The sequence below is a fragment of the Canis aureus genome, chromosome 11 (genome assembly GCF_053574225.1).
Source record: "Canis aureus isolate CA01 chromosome 11, VMU_Caureus_v.1.0, whole genome shotgun sequence".
Taxonomy (NCBI): Eukaryota; Metazoa; Chordata; class Mammalia; order Carnivora; family Canidae; genus Canis; species Canis aureus.
Window position 1 is genome coordinate 54,077,570 of NC_135621.1, and position 15,829 is coordinate 54,093,398.

The following is a 15,829-nucleotide window of genomic DNA, read 5'->3' on the forward strand; positions in this document are numbered from 1 at the left end:
GCTAATACAGGAAGAGGCTTTCTCTAAACTCCTCCTATCTGCCTAAAGACAGATCTTCCTTTTTTTTAAAATTATTTATTTATTTATTATAGTCACACAAAGAGAGAGAGAGGCAGAGACATAGGCAGAGGGAGAAGCAGGCTCCATGCACCGGGAGCCCGACATGGGATTCGATCCCAGGTCTCCAGGATCGCACCCTGGGCCAAAGGCAGGCGCCAAACCGCTGCGCCACCCAGGGATCCCCTAAAGACAGATCTTCCAAAATGAATTTAGCTGTCCTAAATCTCTTCCCAGAGGGATGTCACCAACCAGGGAGGACTGACTATACACCTAGACAAACTTTGTCACAAACTGTCATACCTCCTATATATTCTTCCAAGAGCCTATTCATTTCTTCCTAAGAATCATTGACAACCCTCTAAGAATCCTACATCCCTGACCCTTCATCTATTAAAATGGTATTTAAGCCTGAATTCTAAGCCATCTCAGGGAATTATTTAGTTTCCCATGGGTATCTCCCACATACATACCTGAGGTATGCATGTGAATAACCTTCTCTTTTTCTCTTGTTCATGTGTCTTTTATCATAGGAGTGTCATATAAGAACTCAGAAGGATAGAAAGAAAATGGTTTTTCCTCCTTTACATTAGTATCAAGTCTTTGTCATTCATTCACCACATTCTATGTAATAGAATGGACTGATCCTGTAGTGCTTTCCTCCATCACTTTACATATGTATGACCCCACCCCCACCCCCCCAGGCCTTAACAGGAGGGAAAAGGCTATCCTTGGAAGACCTTAAACTGGACTTTGGGTATCTTGCTATTACCTGTCTGGGGAGAGCACCCAAGGATTTTGCACTTTTAGAACTGAGACAGGTTTCTGAACTTCTTTGATCTGTAGGACTTCACCCTGGTTTTCTGAAAGTGCTAGAGAAAGAAACAGTCTGTGATTATAATCAAGGGAGACAGACCTGATCAAAGACGCTTTGTAGCATTGCACACTGGCAATGGTATGGCAAATGACTGGCAAGGATGCTAGAGCTGCATGATCAGCAAGGAAGCCACAGTGAATATCCACGCCCGGATGGAGATGCTCAAGGGCAACACTGGTGGAAAGAAAAGACTTCCTCACAGAGGAGGATGCATATATAACCATATACCCCTAATGTAGCTTTCATTTTCAGGGTATGATTTCTCAGGAAACATTCATTGCAATAGAAGTACCACAGGTTGGCTCATATTCAATGTATCATTTATGTGAAGGAAATGGACTAGGCCATGTTCAACCATTAATGACTTGGTTTGAGGCCTTGATGTCTGGGCCTTGATGTCAGCTACTATCCTCCTCCTGACTTTATTACTTCGATGTAAAAATGAATCCTCCACCTGTGTGAAGTTGTCCTCCTACCATCCTTGTCCTGTGTGAACAGTCTGTGTTTTCACCTTAAAAGAAATATCAGGTGCTGGTTCTGTGTAGAGTAAGTTGCTGCCAAGATAAAGAAACTGCCTAGAAGCTGCAATAATTGAAGGGGCAGACAAAAACGGTGTTAACTGTCCAAATGGTGTTCTTATGAAATGCCCAGGAGTAACCAGTAGTTAGGAAAACTTTGGGCTGAAGGCAAAAACCAAAAGTGTCGTCTTGAATTTCATGCACTAATTACATATATATTTCCCTGGTCCTTCAGTAGCCAATATATTTGGTGGCAAAATGTTTCCTGGGAGGTAAAGGATATACTTGTAAAACAAACTCATGTAATTATTTATTTAAAAGCATAATCCTCGTGCTCGCTTTGGCAGCACATATACTAAAATTGGAATAGTACAGAGGGGATTAGCATGGCCCTTGTGCACATATGACATGAAAATTCATGAAGTGTGCCATATTTAAAAAATAAATAGATAAAAGTATTATCCTTTATTTTAAAGATGAGGCATTTTGCACTATTCACTGAAGTGAGGATAAAATGAACAAATAGCTAAGGAATTATAGTTTTAAATTACCCTGTAACCACATCATGGCATCGTCACTGTATCTGTAGCTATACATTTTCGGAAGGAGCACCACTGTAATCCACTACTGTCATAGATACAAACCAAACAGAAAACAAACAAATAAGCCTAACAAAACCTATACGATGTATCTCATTTTCAAAGAGATGAATAAAGGCCCAATAACCCCACAAAAACTCCCAAATCAAGTTTCAAGTAGATATTAGGCTGACATTTCCTTAGCAGAGACTTCAATTAGAAATCTTCCGTAGGCGAAAGGTGGGAAGAGATGAGCAGATGAAATTTAACTTACTGGAAGCACATGCTGTGAGCCCCACATTCTCACCTCCACAAACTAGCAAATCAAAGGTATTGAGAATTCAAGCATTTTTCTTCCAGCAGTGGGAGGCCCAAGTGCCTCAACCCAGCTGTCTTTTCATGTTAGAAAGAAAGCTGAGATCATTGTCACTCATATAATATCCCATTTGTTCTGCTGCTTTCACTAAATTTTCTGAATTTTATGTGGGGTCTCTCTCCCACTAAGAAGATGAACCTGTGCTGCAATTTCTCTGTTTAAACTGTGGGATAATTCCTTCTTTCAGAAAAAGAAAGTGTAGAAACATTCATTTTTACAAAGAAGTCGGGCATAAAGGGACTGTCTTTTCATTAGCGAAATAAACTGCAGATCATTCAATTGTCACATTTCAGAGATTTGCTCGGCAAACCTTCAGTTTCTCTTGTTTTTTAAAAAATGATTTATCAGCAGTGATTACTAGGTCATAGAATTGCAAGGGACTTTCTCCAGAATGGCCAACCATTCACAGCAATAAATTCCAATGACATATTCCTTATGAGGGCAGGCATTCCTTCTTCATGGGAAATGTGTCTTCTATGTAATAGATTTTGCAGTTCCTTAACTCCCTATCTGGGGGGAGAAGGCAGTGGAGGAAATGGAGGAAAAAAAAATGGAAATCACCTCACTTGGAATTATGGGAAATTATTTTGAAGAGTATTTTTAAAATAAATAACAGTATGGAATAGTTGAATCACTATACTGCACACCTGAAACTAATGTAACATTGTATGTTAACTGGAATTAAAGTAAAAACTTAAAATAAAAATAAATAAAATCAATAATAAACACAAGTTGTCCTCCTAGGAATTCCAGGACTGTGTTGGGTGCGGCTGGAAAGAGGCACAAAGGTAAACTTAAGAAGCTATTTTTCTACCATAACTTTGTTTGAGGAAAGGGATTTAGAGAAAATTAGAGAGCATTACACAGTAAGCTAGGAGGAAAAAAATTAAAAAAGAGGAAAACGCAGGCCATGAAAGCTTCCACCTTTACCCTCATCTTCCATTCTTGGTATTTGTAATTCATTCCTTTATAGGATCTCATTACACAATGTGTATTCATTAAAAGTCCTACATTCAGAAAAAAAGGGACTCTAAAAGTGATTCTAAAAGTAAAATAGCCTGTGATTGAATACAAAGGCCTATTATGATTGGGTCTTATGCAGGACCAGGACAACTAGAAGAAGTCTGTGTCTCTCTCTCTCCTTTGTTCTTGCAGAGATCCAGACTACCCCATGAATCCCAAGTTTCCATATTCAGTGCCAGAAGTGAATGAGCTCTTCTTGCTCAATCCCAATTCTCAATTTCTGGGAGAGAGAATTAGATCGTCTCAGCGTGGGTAATCAGCTATAGCCAGGGGATTCAGAATCACAGTTTAAATTTAATCATGGTTGGTGGAGAACCAAACTGTGGCTCTCAGTTCAGTTAATGGAAAAAAGCAGATAGCTCCTGAATTGAAAATGTACCACAATGAGTGTTTACGGTTCTCATTTGTATAATATACTAGAAGAAAGTTTCAAAAATGCCATTTTTTATCAGGAGTCATATATATTTAATATTTCTCTCTGACATTTCCGGGAGAAACAAGGATGTCACTCTACAACTCAATAAACTATTTCCATTTTTTAGTGTGTGCATGTTTAAGACCAAATAATTTCTTGACTTACTTTTATAATAGAAAAATGGAAAGGAAGCAAGCCCCAAATCATCTTCTCATCCTTGACTCTACCACTTTGTCTACGAAATTCTTTTGCCATATGTTCTCCTCAATGTTTCGGCAGATTTCTATCATGGGGGAGCCATATGTTGACTTTGTAATAGCATATTTTTTATTTTTGAGAACTGAGCCCACCATATTGTGGACACAGGCTATGGGAACCTCAATACCTTTCATTTGAATGCCAGGATGGCATTAAATATGTCTGTAATGGTATAGCTAGAAGTATGACTGCTTGATTTGAATAAATGAATGGAGATCTCTGACAGGTGATCATGACAGTAGAGATCAGAGATCTCTGAAAGTAGAGATCATGTTTAGAATCCCATAAAGACATTTTAGAACCCAACCCAAAGTAGAGGTCTTCCTTTGTTTTGGGTTCTTTATTGTACTTTGACCTCTGGTTAAATGTTCTTGCTATTGTCCTCATGGTTTACAACTTAAAGACGTCTTGGAATTGACTTCCAAAATGACAATTTCCCAGTATTCTTGGAAAAAAAGGACAGCTAAAAAGTTAAATTTGAAAAAATTAAAGATGTCATTTTTGAGATTATGATGGGTTTCCCCTAAAATTATTTACATAGGTAAAGCTTTATTTAAAATAAAGCTAGTGAGATGCCTGGGTGGCTGCAGTTGAGGGCGTGATCCTGGGTCTGGGGATTGAATCCCACATCAGGCTCCCTGCAGGGAGCCTACTTCTCCCTCTACCTAGGTCTCTGCTTCTTTGTCTCTCATGAATAAATAAATAAAATCTTTACATAAATAAAATAAAGCTAGTAATTATTATCCTTGTGTTAAGGTGTCTCATGTACATGTTCCATGTATTCTCATACATTTAACTTTAGTAGTAGAAGTTTCTTTTTAAAGAAATAAATTATTCTATTTTGGTTGGGTGCCTAAAATGAGATCATTCTTTTCTACCCTAAAGGGTGTATATCATGAACTAGTGTGGAACATTGAACATTCTATATTTTTTAAAGCAAAAGAAGGTAATTCACAGAGATTTTTTTAAAAGGTCTTTTTTAAGGTTTTTAGAGAACTTGTTAAAAAACACCCACAACCATATTTCAAGTCACATTCCCTCTCCTGTCTCTTCTCCCCACAAAATGCTCACAGACTGCCAATTTAAGGGAAAAACATAGTCAAGCCAGCTAAAAAGCATCCAAATGAAGAGAAGGTTAATCGTGGAAGGCTATGGAGGTGGTTGGGACAATCTGCTGATGTCTTGGCAATGACTGCATCTAGCTTCTTCCCAGCCCCCTGAGAATGAAGGTTGGCATTCCTTAGCCCCCAGACTCTGGGTTGTAACAACATTCATCCCCAGTCTTGCATCTTTATCATCATCAACCTTCTGACCTAAGAGTGTTGGGAGAAAAGCCTGAGAAGGAGATCTTGAGAACTCACAGGTAGGAAAATAAACAGTGATGTGAATAATAATGTGAACAGCTTAGAAATGCTAAGCAATAAGCTAGGTCTCCTGTCTCTTCATCTAACCCAAATAAAATCAGGAAAAGACATGATCACCAAAGGCATTTTTCAGCCTCATTTCTGGCTCATGGCATGACAGCCCAGTGAGTTGTTATGACAAACATATATGAGAATATAAATTTCAAACATGTATAGCTGTTGCCTTTTAGTCCTCCTTTCCTCCTTTATGATAATAGAAACTAGGCTTTCATTTTGAGTTATGACCATCTCTTACTAAATTTTAATCTCATTTGCTACTTGAATTATTGAAATGCATGAGCTGCCAGGGTCCTTATCTGTGAAATGGGAATGATAATAACTACCTACTTCATGGTATTATCCTAAGGACTAAACGAGACACTGGAGAGAGAATAGTACAGGCTGTGGCCTATCATAAGAGGACAGAGAATATTAGCTATATTCATGCATATAACTTTTGTTAGAAATATTAATTATATACCCATAATATAAATTTGTAAATTCAATTATATTCTGTTAATCAGAACACTTGGGTTCTAGTAGTGGCTCTTTTCCTAAGAAGATGAGAATCCTGAAGTTAGATACTTAGCATCTCTGGTTTCAGCTTATAAAATGAGAAATTTGTATTAGATGATTATTAAGGTCACTTTGGACTCTAATATTACTCTGTGTTTGACTTCTCCATAGCAACTGTTTTCTGCAATGAGACTGGCTAGCTAGAGAGCTGCTCTCTACAACATAGTCTCTTTTTAGAAATGTACAGATCAGAATTCAGCTTTTCTTCTAGGAATCAGTTTGATGGTCAGCACTTGACTCACTTTCTTGGGAATTCTTGGTCCCAGACCCAGGAGAAAATTTTCATTTCCTTACCAATGAGAATTTTTAGAAAGATATCTGTACAATAAAAATAAGTCCTAGATGAACAGTGGGATCTGATGGAAGTATTTATGTATCAGATACTAGGGCTTAGGGTGCAGCATAATGGTGGCTGAAAGAGAGTGAAGGCTGAATTAGAGTAGATCTTGGTGGTAATCCAACAATAGCATCCTTCTGTGCTGGCCAGGCACCAAATCCAAGTTAATATGTGGCAATAGAAGGAGTGAAAATCCCTAAAGGATACTCATTAGGGAATTGCATTGGGAATGGGTTAGAGGAAAGTGTTGGCTGGAAACTACATGGGCAGTGGCTTTTGTTCAAGAGGTTTACACACAGGGAGCTGATAAGCAGACATGAATGTGTTTCAGGGTCAAAGTACCTTGATCCAAAAGCCCAGTCCTGGAAATGGGGGCAACATGAGCAGGAAGAATAACAAGTTATAGTGGCAAATTCCTAAACTCCACTTATCATCACTGTGGGAACTCAATGTCTGAGTACGGAAAGAGAGAACAATGTGGAGTCACCCTTATTTCAAAAGGCCAATAAAAGTGCTCTGGAAAGGCATATAGTAGATAGTTGTCTAGAGCCATTTAAACATGGGGTTTGGGGAAAATAAGTGGACAGGAAGATAGTATGCAATCTTGCTTCGGATTGGTCAAAGGATGAATACCCTAAAGCATTGAAAACACAAATCAATATCTTACCTGTGCTACAAACTTGTTTTACTCTGAGGCCAGTAGAAAGAAGACCAAGTAATATTTCTAACAGGCTCTTTCTATTCTGAATCACGATTTCACACAGCAGTAGACTTAAAACAGTCACGATGGCCCCATCAGCATTACTTGCATATGGAAGCATCAGTAGGATATTTGGTGTCCAAGTTAAAAGCAGCTAAATTTAAGGGAAGGCAAAAACCCCAGGTGGGGTTGGTAGTCATGAGTGAAAAACAAAGCAGAGGTGGAATGAACTCTAGACAGGAATGTGGTAGGATGAAAGAGAAAAAGGAAAGGCAGAGGGATGAAGCGGGAAATATGCTACCCCTCCATTTCCAAAATAGACTTGTTAATGTACTAATATGCCTCTCTCTACTTCTCCACTTAAAACCTTCAAAGATAAATCTGTTCCTCAGTACAGGTAGTTTCTTACATAGAGCTCATAGTAAGTTCTTTATCCATATATATTAACAGGCAACCAATGAACACTTTTGATAAAAATAAAACCAACAAAACAAATGGGACAAAGTGCTAGGATGAACAAGTGGAACAGCTAATCATAAGGGCAAAAACATTTTAATTCATGGAGGAGAAAAAGAATGTTCATTTTAAAAATTCTAATTAGTATCCACAAAGAAACTTTAAGTTGTATTCAACTAAGCAAGAATGAGCTGCCATCTTATATCTTATCAAATAACAAGAAAAGGTTCTTACAAATGAAAAATATACTTGCTTACAGACAAAATAAACAAGCTAAATAACTGTTTTAGTAATAAAATATTCCAAGGTAAATTTAAAAAACATAAAGCCTAAGAAAAAATAAATAGAAAGTATGGGAGAATCAATACTGAAAAAAGAGTATCTATTTAGTAGGAGGCCCAGCAATGAAAAGCTATGGAAATGATTGGGAAGAAATTATCAAAAAACAAAAGAGATTAGGAAAGCACAGAAAGTTTCCAGATTGAAAGGATCTATGGAGCGCTGACCAAAATGAAATAATATCTAATATTTATTATCTTTTTCAAATGTGTTGTTTTAATCTTTGCAACAATTGTATGATGTATTTGATCATTTAGTCTTCACTTAACACTAAGGGTTAAACATTTTTATTTTATGACTGAGTAAAGTATGATTCAATCTTTAACTTAGACAAGTTCCCACAATTAGTGGCACATCCAATTTTAGAGTATAGTCTTGCCCGAGAGACTTTGCTTTCAGTCACAAATTGAACATGAAGAGAAAAAAAAGACCCACACCTTGATAGAGTGTTATGACGATCAGAGATAAAGATATTTAAAGGCTTTAATAGGCTTGTCATGAGTGTATATGTTGCCAATAAAAGGATAAGAATCTGAGTTAAATCCATTTTCTTATCAACATACTTGATGCTAATAAGAAATTATGAGTAAAAGTGATTCTGAACCCAAAAATTACTTTGTGCCCAACCCAACTATCAATAATTTTAAGACAAAAGGGTGTTTTCAAACCGCTAAAATCTAAAGTTTATTTAGTGTATCCATTTCTTAAAAACAACAATAAAACTACTACAGCAAAGTAAAAGAAAAATTGAGCAAAGGTAGGGGATTTAACAAACAATAGAAGTAATTTAGAATTTCAATAGCCCACTGGATTATAGTTGGTCAAAAAAACAAAAATCACTGATTTAAATAGAATAAGGAGTACCTTCAAGAATAAGGTGGATTCTAATTATTGGAAAGTGGAAAATGTTAGTATCTTCTATCAAAAGTAGAGAAAAAAGGCAATCAAAACTTGGCAAAAGTGGCAATGCAGTGAGATCAGGGTCCTTGCGTGAACCAACTATCATGTTTAACTTTCTTGAGAAGTTTGGAGAACTAAAGAGAATCCACTGAATATTGATGCTTGGAAAATTCTCCATGTGGCACAGATTTAGTGACCTAACATCATATTTCTTTTCCTACATATCCAATCATACCACTTGGTTATACAATTAGTAATCATGTCACGTATTCTAATAACTGGTATTTAAGGTTTAGAATAAAACTAAAACAGAAGACTTTGGTATATTTACGGGGGAAATATAAATGTTATGAAACTTGGCAATATAAAATAATGACATAGCTAACAGATTCAGGAGATAAGGAAGGAAAGGTATAGAAATGTGGATCTGTTCATTTTTCTCATTTTACAATGTGGGAATCCAACTGATAAAGAGTAAAGGGGGGTCTGGAAATAAAGGGTTAAGAATATTACTGAACATTATAAACATAGCATGAGAAGAATTAAAGGATAACTTGGAAAAAAATAGTGATACGATAAATATACTCAATTCTTCACATTTTAGAGATGAGAATCAACAAAAGTAATAAACCAAGAAGCATTAATAAAAATTAAAAGCAAATGTAGTTAAAAGTGTAGAAAGAGAAAGGAATAGGAGTCAAAATAGGAAATCTGACTTTTCTTTTGATCCATTTCTGTGAGTTTATGTTTTACTGCTTTTCTATGAATACATATATTACAATTCCAATTAAGCATTTTAAAAGGCATGTTACAATGGGGCCCAAGAATCAGTGATTTTACAGAGTGTAACTTGCTCATTCTACTCATTCCTCTTGGGATAGAAATTGCCCATCAGTCCTTTTGGTATTTAACTCTTAAGATTTGCTCTTGCCATTGAATTTCACGCATTTTAACTCACCATTTAATACTCATACCTTGGAGAAAAACAATGATTGTACATTTAAAGAGGAAAAAAAAAATGTTGGGCGGTGATGAATCAATAACATTTTACATCAAGTCCAGACTACTCCCTCTACCTTTTCCACTGTTTCTCTCTCAATCTGGAATGAATTTGCTCCATTGGCTTTCAGTCAAAACTACTCTAGAAAATTGAGAAGGTCCTGACTCATGACCATTATTTAGGTTTTGATCAGTCAACATAGAACTTAATAATGTACCACAAATAATTTTTTAAATATATGCAAAGAGTTTATTATTGTTCATATGGATTTTTTCTATTTTGCTTTCAAAAATAATCCAATGTCTATTTGCATGAGATCTATATGATTAAAGATAAATATTCAATTTTGTATTTGAAATTTTTCTAAAGGTAAAGATTTATTTTTGGCAGTTTTGAAAAGAACTGAAAAATATGCCACACTCTATGCAGTAAAAACAATGGATGAATGTTTGTTCAATAGAGGCTTATTTCTAATTTTTTTAACAAATGGTTTAGTAGTTATCTTTCATCACTTACTTGCCACTCATCTTTATATGATGATATGCCATTAGTTCTAAAAAACAAAATTTTAGATAGTTACAAGTTTTAATTCTTTGTTCTTCAATAAAGTAAATTATTTTTCAGGGACAAAAAGCTATAATGTTTAATTGTGAAATTAAGAAACAAAAGATCACATGCTATTTGTCTTTGACTTATTTCGCTTAGCACAATGCACTCCCGCTGCATCTACATTGTTGCAAATGGCAAAATTCCATTCTTTTTGATGTCTGATTAACATTCCATTGTAGGGATCCCTGGGTGGCTCAGCGGTTTGGTGCTGTGGTTCAGCCCGGGGTGTGATCCTGGAGACTCAGGATCGAATCCCACGAATCCCACGTTGGGCTCTGGTGCATGGAGCCTGCTTCTCCCTCTGCCTATGTCTCTGCTTCTCTCTCTCTCTCTGTGTGACTATCATAAATAAAAAATAAATAAATAAAAAACTTTAAAAAAAAAACATTCCATCGTATACAGGGGAGGGGGGAAAATTAGCAAACGATAAGAGACTCTTGACTATAGAAAACAAACTGAGTGTTGATGGAGGAAAGTGGGTGGAGGGCGAGCTAAATGGGTGATGAATATTAAACAGGACACTCCTGAGCAGGACACTCCTGATGAGCCCTGGGTGTTATATATAAGTGGTGAATCACTAAATTCTACACCTGAAACCATTTTACCAAATATGTTAACTAACTAGAATTTAAATAAAAACTTGAAATCAAAAAGAAAAAGAGAAAAGATCTTTTTTTTTTTTCAATGATTGCTGTAGAATGATGCAGAGAAAAATATCTCAATACAGAAAAAAGGTAAGTGGTATGTAATACTAATCTTAACAAAAATGTTTCTGGTTCTTTAGCTTATCAAATGAATGACTATTTCACTCTACAATAGAGAGAGGCTTGAGAGACACTGAGAAAGAATCTTAATTTTATGGGGGTAGTGAGCATGACAGAAGCAAAGAAGCCCATTGCAAGAGTTTCCAACAGATTTCCATCCCCTGGTGGAAATTTTCTGCCAAATCCACTGGGAAGTTGTGGCCCTTCTCTAAAGTTTGTAAAGTATGGAAATAAATATCCCAAGGCCCAAGTTCTATAGCATTTGCATCCCACCAAGTCCCTCCAAATGTCATACTGCTTGTCTGATGTTTCTGGCATACGACCCATTCTGACAATTTCTCATCTTCTATTTCTTCCTCAACAAATGGGATAAATGGAAAAGCAATAGAAGTAGAGAAGAAGAAATAGAATCAGTCAACTGGTTGTTCATCGCAGTTCAGCATAGAGCTGTTAATGTCACAGAAAAAATATATTTTAGGGACACTTCAGTGGCTCAGGGCATGATCCCAGGATCTAGTCCTACATCAGGCTCCCTGTGAGAAGCCTACTTCTCCCTCTGCCTGTGTCTTTGCCTCTCATGATTAAATAAATAAAATCTTTAAAAAATATATATATTTTTAAAATATATATTAAAAATGCTGCCAGCAGATTTTCAGATTCATGGTAAAGCGTAAAGATTCTAGAGATGGGGATTTCTCATAGCCTCCCAATTAATAGGACTGGAAAAATATTGAGGTTTTTTTTTTTTTTTAAGGCACTGGTACAGGAGGAATTTTAATTTTTAAAATTTATTTTTAAATTTGAGATAATTTTAATGCATTTGCATGTAGTGAGTTAATGTAATAGAAAATCTAGTGTCACTTGGGTCAATAGCTCAGGCACTCTTGTTTCAAAATGACATTATTAGAACATTAGGGCCTGAGTCCTTTGAAAATGTTGAATGTTATGATAAATGCAGTGATGAATCCAGTATTTGCTCATCATTAGTCAAGTGGAAATATGTTAAAAATGCTTTTATCCTTAATTTATAATCAGGTATATCTTTATTTTCAATAAATACTGGATGGTGGCCTAATGGAAAGATCTGGGAATCTCCAAAAACTGCTCTAATCATCCTACTCTACAATTCAAAAATAGCTCATCAAGTAGCCTCTGGATTATAGAAAATAAATACAAATGTTCCTGGGAGATGTGGCACATACAGTCTGTGAATATCGCTGTTGGCTGAGGCAGCCGCGTTGGAAGAGATCAAACTGGCAACTGTGGGAAAGAGCAGCTGCTCTGGGTATGAAGTTAGGAATGGAGAAAAGAGAATCATTGGTAGAGGGAGGGATAGGCCTCAGAGGGCACTGAGAATTTGGAGTTAAATATCCAAAAATAGGGCTAGGGTAAAAGGAGCTGCAAAGGAAAGCAAGTAAATGGATGTCTGACAAATTCCCCTGCATTTTATATTCATTAAGTATAATAAATACACTTAAGTATACTAAACATATGTAGGAACATACATTCAGAAGCAGTGATTCTTAATTCTTATAGTACAAGTCTATGCCTCAAAACATGCCTTCTTTGTTTAAATGAATGCATACCAGTTTCTGAGATCCCTATGGCCTTTATTAATGTCTTTTTTTTCTGAAGTTGAAAATTATAATATTAATGTATTATTCATATTCTCAGTCTTTTGACCTATTGACAAAACCTGCGCTTTGTTTCTACCCTCAAATGCTACGGTAGCACCAAGCCCCAAATCAAAGCTATCCATCATAGTCCAGAGTGGATCCTAATCAATGCCAATAAATTTTAAAAGGCAGCAGCTATGGTACAAGATTATTAATTTTTAAACAGAAAAATAATACAGTACAAAACTGCAGCCCCTAGGGCCACCGTTAACCGTATTCACATTATGGTGCTTTGTTTAAGAAGAAATCATTACATTCCCTTAAACATGAGTTTGTTTTCATTAGAAATAAATAATACTAACTGTATTTTCCATCAGTCAACAAATATGTATTGAATACCAGCTGTGCATAAGATGAAGAACTAAGCATATAGTGGATACCAGAAGGTATAAAAGAACACAAACAACCTTTTTGCAAAGAGAAAACCTGAAGACAAAAAAAAAAAAAAAAGAGTTAACTGCATCAAAGAAATGATACCATTACTGAATGACATGTACAATGAACACTACAGTAACTGCAAGAGGGAAAGATTGATAATGAGTAAGGATAGGACCAATTGATCCACAATCTGAACTTGGTCTTGGAAGATGGTCAGATTTGGATCAGCGAAGGTGCCAAAGGATGGCATTACAAATAAAGGTACTGGCGTGACCAAAAACATACAGGCAGGCATATACAAGGAATGACAGTTAGTAATAAGATCAGTCTGATTGGAGTGCAAAGATCATGACTAGGAGAAAATGGAGATAACAGTATCAACATAATTGTAGAAGGGATGGTGAAATATCTCCCACTATAGACTATCTAGCAGGAGATCTTGCCTGGATTGTGTTCAGTCTCACGAGAAATCGTGGTTGTGAATATTTTAATCTTTGCATTTTACCTGGCTTTTACCATCTGTCTATCCTTTTTAGTCAGGTGATATAACAGCCGTCTCCACTATACACATTTTTAAAAATCAAGTAAATAAATTAATAGTTCTGGATAAACCCTCAACCATATGGTCCAAGTACCTTGTTTTAGGAGTATGCGTATTTGATTAAATGTTTAAGAATGACATCTGGACAAAGTAGCAGAAACTCACGAAGAGTGGCAGGGGACACCGGCAGTGGGGAGGGCTGAGTCCAGCTGTTTTGAGCATTAAATAGGAGGTTATTAAGTGTGATCAGCCAAGAGCTTACTTCTTTTAAATTTTCTGATTATTCCAGAATTCTAGGCTATTTTGCAAAGTGCCCAGAGTCCAGCCTATTTTACTTTTATAAAATCCAGGTAATATTCAGAATTTAATCCTAAAAACATCTTCTCTCTTCATCTTAATTAGAGTTCAACCTTAACTCAGTAACCACAAACTCAAACACCTAGTTTTTGTTACTATACTTTGAGAATAAAAGGTAAATAATATAAAAATGAACATATGCTATCTATTTGTTTTATCAAAACAACTTGCTATATCTTGGTCTAAACACATACTAAACTCATTTTCCTGTTCGTTTTTTATCTAGAGCATCAGTGATTGAAATTGATATTCAGAATGGTAACTCCAAAAACTTTTATACAATTAATCATCAAGGAACTATTCAAATCTTCATTATATTTATGATGGAACAAAGGAAGTTTCCAAGAATCAGAATGGCTTCAACAATAAATATGTATTTCAGAAAACTGACCTTTCATGGTTTCACCCCTTTCCCCTGTGTAAATAACTACTTTTTTTTTTTTTTTTTTTTTTACACATCCTGGACCTGGTTTCATTCCCAATTCCACACTTTTACCTGCCTACCATCTCCAAGCTTCCCTTTCATTATAGTGAATGAAGCAAACCAATTGTCAGCTCTCATACAGTTCTTGTGGTAGTTGAGAAACATATTATACAGCTAAACAAATAGGCATATGTTATAACATCATATGGTTATTCATGCTATGGGTAGTACTAATTCAGATATGAGTGTCAGAGGAGGCCTCTAGATAAAGTATCAAAATATACTGAGGGAGAAAGGCATGGAAGTATCTAGGAGAAAATTTTTCCAAGGAAACAACATACCCATAGGGCCTGAGATGGGATATACTTTCAAAGTCTTACTGTTTTCCTTAAACCACTCTGTCCTTGTGCTTTTATCTAATCCTAACTCCAACACAATCTTTATGAAGATTTCTCCAATTGTTGTCATCCATGTTGAGTGATTCCTTTTCTGAATTTCTGCACATGTATTGGCCTTGAGCACACATACTTTAATACAATGAACATTTTTCACATATACCCATTTTCCCTACTCACACTGTGACTTCTTTAATAAATACATTTGTTTTACTCTACTAATGTGTTTAAATTTTTTTTACTTATTTTATTTTGTTTTATTTTATTTTGAGAGAGACAGAGAGTGAGCAGAAGGGAGAAGGAGAGAGAATCTGAAGCAGATTTTGCACTGAGCACAGAGCCCAATATGGGGCTTGATCCCATAATCTTGAGATCATGAGTTGAGCCAAAACCAAGAGTCAGACATTTAGCCGACTGAGTCGGCTACTTCTACTACAGGCACCCTTCTACTAATTTAGGCAAAGAAAAGAAGATCCAGAGAGCATTATTATTATTGATAACATCTAGCATACTGTTGGGCACTTTATAATATTACTATAACAATATAGAGGAATTCCTTGTTAACCTTTTTTTTTAAAGATGTTATTTATTTTGGAGAGTGAAAAAAATCACACTTGAGCAGGGGAAGAGGAACAGGGGGAGTGAGAGAGGAAGAGGGAGAGGGTGAGAGTCTCAAGAAGATTCCCTTCTTAGCACAGAGCCAGACATGGGGCTCCACCCACCACCCTGAGATCATGACTTGAACTGCTATCAGGAGTCAGTTGCTTAACCAACTGAGCCACTCAGGTGAGCCTCCTCCCATTAACCTTGGACATTTCAGGTCTCCACATCTCCTCCCCTGGCCTTAGAATATGGTTCTACTTGCCTTTCCT

The 15,829-nt window shown here is 36.1% G+C and overlaps 1 protein-coding gene, 1 long non-coding RNA gene and 1 other non-coding gene across 6 annotated transcripts in view; 2 read left to right on the forward strand and 1 right to left on the reverse strand.

The window, feature by feature from the left end:
- Positions 1–15,829, forward strand: part of LOC144324117 (uncharacterized) — a 582,294-nt gene that overhangs the window by 555,013 nt on the left and 11,452 nt on the right. The window lies entirely within an intron of this gene.
- LOC144324121 (uncharacterized) overlaps positions 1–15,829 on the reverse strand; it is a 218,840-nt gene that overhangs the window by 133,269 nt on the left and 69,742 nt on the right. The window lies entirely within an intron of this gene.
- Positions 1,784–1,890, forward strand: LOC144324459 (U6 spliceosomal RNA). Its single transcript, XR_013389965.1, has one exon. It is a non-coding gene; the product is annotated as a U6 spliceosomal RNA (small nuclear RNA).